Genomic DNA, 6,057 nt, shown 5'->3' with positions numbered 1-6,057 from the left:
GCTACAAGTGTGGTGGAGACCATTGGCTAAGAGACTGTCCTCATGATGAAATCATTAGAGTCAACGCATATTGCACTGAGTGTGGAGTTACTCATTTGATTCCTGATTGCCCTAAAAACCCGAGCAAAGGAGCAAAAACTACCTTGAACATGCTAGAAACAGTACCTTCCAGTGGAGGGTCAGAAAATGAAACAATCATACCTATTCAGGCAGTGACACGAGCCCAAGCTCAAAGAATGAAAAACGAACCCATAATTGCAGAGCAAAAAACCGATGCCCCAAGTTCAAAATTGAAAAATCAGAGAAGCAATTGGAAAGCTAGAAAGGCACGTATGAAAGACAGGAAAGAACGAGAGCAAACAGCTCTATCCGAGGAGTTAAAACATACAAAGGATAGATTAGAGCGGTTAGAGAATCTACCTAACTTAAGCTCACACACCACGGCAACCATAGCACCCAAGGAAATAGCAGAGCCCAAAAGTGCAGGATCAGGAGGATCAGTACTGGCAGACAAGGTAAATGAGCAGTTGGATACACTTCTAAAATCTTATGAAGCCAGACTCAAAAAGAACCAAACCCAGGAGCAAAGATGGATGACTTATCCATATGCTGAAATAGAAAAACAAAGGTTGGAAATGTGTAGAAAGATGATTGAAACAGCTCAATCATTGATGGAAGACCCGCTTGGTAAACCTGCAAATTGGCATGAAGTACCAGCTCCAACCCCTATCCAACCAACTTTAGAGGAACAAGTAGAAACGAAGGAAATACTCATGAATGCCTATGAGTCCAGAGGAGAACCTATCATAGTGCCAAATACAACAGATGAGGCAAGTGACGGGTTCCAGTTTAAAACATTGACAGAAATGGGTAAGGACTGTAACGATCTAGATGATCTGTGGAAGAAAATCCGTGAGGCCAACGAGGCTAACAGGGTGAGTAACCTCATGAATAGCACAAGAAAAAAGAAGAATGAGATCTTACCTCCTATTGAAGAATTTGAGGCAAGGTCGCAAATGAACTTTGATATACATTCACAAGGGGGAGACCAGGGATCAATTAGTTCGGGGCACAGCCAACCAGACTCGCTGAAAACTCTACCCTCTTACCTAGGAGAGTATGAAGCCAAGTCTGAAGTGAGAGCAATCCCATCTCAAAGACTTTCTTCTAACAAAGTGATGGATTCACAAGGATTGATTGAGTTATTTTCCACCCAGTGGCATGCACAATCACATTCTCCTAAGGTTACGACCAAACATGTGGACCACAGTAGGCAAATGCCTAGAAAAATTTGGAGTGAAAGACCCCACCTCAAAGCTTCAGAAAGGGATCAGAGAATTGGACAGGCCTCAACTAAACACTAGGCCAGTACCATTAAACAAGGTTGGAGAGTATTGCGAGGGAGAAGATGGAAACACCACGCTACCAATAGAATTCCAAGGAGTAGTTTGCAAAGCTATTCTTGACAGTGGAGCGGGAGTTGCTATCGCCACCAAGGAAATCTGGAAAAAATGGGAAAAACCAGCTTTAAGAGCTACCATAATGAAATTGCAATTGGCAGATGGGTTCATGGAGAAGCCTCTAGGACTCTTAGAAAAAGTGATTGTCACTTCGTGGGAATCGAATATGAGCATACATTTGCAATAGTCAATTTCGACAAAAAGAACAATTATGAGATCATCTTGGGAAGACCATTCATGCGACAATTGAAGATGGTCCAAGATTGGGGTTACGATCACATATACCGCAGACATGGCGAGACAACAACTAAAATACACCTAAAAGACCATAGTTACAAGGATGTGAACCAGACACCAGTGGAAGAATTTGATTCAGCTACATTAGCAGGATCGGAACTCCCAGCATGGTTAGGGCAACAAAAATAGCTATGGATGTGCGGAGCTTCACATTGTGGAAGCTTAAGAAGAGAGGAATGCATTTTAGAAAGAGCAATTGAGGACAAGGAGTATATTCCGGAACCTTTCCCGGAAGATGCCTTGGAACCTCTAGAATGGGAACACATACTAGCAACATTGGATGTCTGTACCATTACAGATAGTCCAACAACAAAATTTTGCGAAAAGGATGGCTATGATGTGCTACCCTACTACATGGTAAGCATTATACCAGGAGGAGATGAGACGATAGAACCACCAGAACAAGAAGAGTTTTATAACTCCTCTGAACATCTGGAAGTAAATGATGATGCAGATAATGAGTGTTCAGACAACTCAAGTGAGCGTGGAGGGGAAACCGAGAATATCAAGTTTTATGATTTTGATAATCAGCACCCTAGATGCCAAGAACGCTATAGGAGAAAACGAACAGAAAACAAAGCGAGAGAGAACCTGATGCCCATGATAAAAAGTAAAACTCACTATTTGATGCTTGTAAAAGCAGAGGATTGTGTAAAAGATCAAATATCAGGAAGATTCTCAACAATTCGAAGGGAAAGAACGCGAGAGGAAATAAAACAAGTACGAAAAGCTAAAACAGAAATAAAATCACAAAAATCAAAAAAATCAAAAAAAAGAAACAACAAAAGACCAAGAGTGGACCAAACTGGAGCGTAAACAGAAATACCAAGAACTAAAATGGTCTTTATGTGAGATATGGACTACTGAAGAAGATAGTGATGGTAAAGGGGAGTCAGAGAAGGGAAACATGAATGTACCATCACACTATCGAAAATTTACCATCCAGGACAGAAAAATCATCATGACACCACCACTCAGGGAAAGAACCAACCAAGAATCTTACAATGGGCTAGAAAATGAAAAAAGGATAGACCTCGCGGAACCAGGTGAAAAGGCTCAACCGGTCTATATAGCAACCGATTTAGAGCCTAAAGAAGAAGAATCTAACACAACTTCTCAAGAAGTGCTTCTTACTTTATGACATTTATAGATGATTACTCGAGGAAAGTATGGGTTTACTTTCTCAAGCACAAGGATGAAGCGTTTAGTGTTTTCAAAACGTTTGTGACACTTGTGGAGAATCAGAGTGGCAAGAAGCTTAAATGCTTACGCACTGACAATGGTGGAGAGTATGTTTCAAAGGCCTTTCAGGACTTTTGTGAGTCAAAAGGTATAAAACGTGAACTTACTGCTCCTTACAATCCTCCTCAAAATGGTGTTGCTGAGAGGATGAATAGGACCATACAAGAGAAGGTCAGAAGTATGTTGTCTAATGCACAGCTGCCAAATGGGTTTTGGGCTGAAGCTGTATCAACAGCTGTTCATCTTGTAAATAGATCTCCTAGCAAGGTTTTGCAGAAGGATTCAGTGCCAGAGATGGTATGGTCAGGCAAAATGCCCTCATACAAGCATCTCAAAGTCTTTGGGTGTAAGGCATATACTCACGTTCCAAAGGAATTTACGAACAAACTTGAGCCAAAGAGTAGAAAGTGCATCTTTCTAGGCTATGGTAATTCTGGTGAGATGGGGTACAGACTTTGGGATCCCAAATCCAGAAAGGTTGTCCGTAGAAATGATGTTCACTTTAAAGAATCCAAATATCATTCTAAACCAGAGAGGGTTGAGGAGATTAGAAGAGTTGTCTTCCAAGAAGATGGACCTGCACGTGCAAGACAAAATGTCAGGGCTCAAGAGGAGCAAGGACAAGATAGAGTGGAACCACAGGTTGTGGCTGAGCCTGAGCCACCTATTGTGCGTAGATCTGGACGTGTCACGCGACCTCTTGATAGGTTTGTTCCATCTATGAATTATGTCATGTTGACTGATTGCAATGAGCCTTCATGTTACAAGGAAGCAGTGCAAATGAAGGACTCCGGGAATTGGCAATTGGCCATGCAGTCAGAGATGACAGCTCTGCATAAAAACCAGACATGGAAGCTAGTTAAATTACCACGGGGCAAAAAGGCTCTACCCTGTAAATGGGTTTACAGGTATAAGATCACCGCTCATGATAGTCAGCCAAAGTACAAAGCAAGGCTTGTTGCCAAGGGCTTTAAGCAAGAACAAGGCATTGACTTTGATGAAGTCTTCTCTCCGGTGGTCAAAATGACTACATTGAGATGCTTTCTTGCATTGGTTGCCATATTAGATTTGGTGTTGCACCAAATGGATGTCAAGACAGCGTTCTTGCATGGTGATTTAGATGTGGAAATTTACATGTAGCAGCCAGAAGGGTTTGTTGAGAAAGGCAAGGAAGATTGGGTATGCCAGTTGTTAAAGAGTCTTTATGGCTTAAAACAATCACCGAGGGCATGGTACCATAAATTCCACAAGTTTATGCTTTCTCAAGGCTACAAACGTAGTGAGTTCGATCATTGTCTATATACAAAGAAGGCTAAGGATGGCAGTTGGCTGATCCTTATTTTGTATGTGGATGACATGTTGATTGCTGGCAAGCACATGGAAGAAATTTCAGCTTTGAAGTCAAAGATGGCAAAATCGTTTGACATGAAAGACATGGGTGAGGCAAGTTATATACTTGGTATGCGCATTGAGAGAGACAGATCAAAGAAGTTGATTTGGTTATCTCAAACAGAGTATATTGACAAGGTTTTGCAACGTTTCAATATGGAGAAGGGAAAGGCATTGAGTGTTCCATTGCCACCATATGTGAAACTTAGCAAACAATATTGTCCTGTGTCTAAGGAAGAACAGGCTGAAATGGATAAGATTCCATATGCGTCTGCAGTGGGTAGTTTGATGTATGCAATGATTGCTACTCGCCTAGACATTGCATTTGCAGTGGGAGTAGTAAGTCGATACATGTCAAACCCAGGCAAGAAACATTGGGAGGCAGTGAAAGGAATATTGAGATACCTGAAAGCTACAAAGAGTATGCGTATATGCTATGGGAGTCAGGAGCTAAGTGTAAAGGGTTTTACAGACTCAGATTATGCAGGTGACTTAGACAACCGAAGGTCTACATGAGGGTATGTCTTTACATTGGCTGGTGGAGCAGTATCATGGCGTTCTAGATTACAAGATTGTGTTACTCAGTCTACTACAGAGGCTGAATATGCTGCAGCATCAGAGGCATGCAAAGAATCAATTTGGCTTAATCGACTAGTAACAGATTTGGGAATCAAAGAAGAGATGCCTGTGTTATATTGTGATAGTCAAAGTGCTATACAATTGGCTCGCAATCCAGTTTATCACTCAAAGACAAAGCATGTGGATGTGAAGTATCATTTCATCATGGAAATGCTCGAGGATAAGCAACTTCAGCTTGTCAAAGTTCACACCACAGAAAATCCTGCTGATCTACTTACAAAAGGACTTCCCTCAGAGAGCTTTGCGCATTTTCGCAAGCAGTTAGGTGTAGGGTAGTACATCACTTCTCTACATCTCTTGTATATTAGCTTGTATAGTAGCTTCTCTCACACTTAAAGTACCACATTGGACTTTAGGTGGGAGGTTGTTGGGGTATAAAGCCCAATGTGGTCGCCCACATAAGTGGGCGGGCCGCCAGGTATGTACACATATTCTTTTGTTAAAACCTAATAAGAACTCACTATGCTCTACACATTACAGTAGAGCGAGTTCACCATATCATCGTGCTCTTCTTCTCGCACTCTCTTTCGCGTCGCACTTCCGCTCGTACTCCTTCAAGAAGGAGATTTGGTGATGAAGTATGATTCTCGCTTGGATTTTACTTTTCAGAAGAAATTGAGGGACAAATGGTTGGGTCCATACAGAGTGAAGCATGTATTTTCTAATGGCACCTATGAGTTGGAAAATTTGTCTGGTGAACGTTTGCGCTACAGAATAAATGGGTATCGATTGAAGAAATATTTTGCGAGGGATGTGGTTCCAGATGCAAATAGTCTCTTGGTTGAGCATAAATGCTCTACCTAGAGGGTGGGCAATGATGATAGACCGCTTTTGGCGTGTACAAAGTAGCGTTTATATGCATGGTCATATGTACAAAAGGATGTAAATACATGCATTTGGGAGCTTTGAAAAGTGGTTTCAAGTTTGAAAAAAGGTGCAACGTGTGCACATTGTAAATATGTGTGCTTGCGTGTCGGCAGTCGAGCATATGTACCTGCCTGGATAGGGTATCGCGGCCTTGGATATGGTT

Source organism: Adiantum capillus-veneris, chromosome 8 (assembly GCF_014529385.1).
Source record: "Adiantum capillus-veneris isolate H3 chromosome 8, ASM1452938v2, whole genome shotgun sequence".
In the NCBI taxonomy this organism is placed as follows: Eukaryota; Viridiplantae; Streptophyta; class Polypodiopsida; order Polypodiales; family Pteridaceae; genus Adiantum; species Adiantum capillus-veneris.
The sequence above is the reverse complement of the archived record's forward strand: the minus strand, read 5'-3'. Positions refer to the sequence as shown.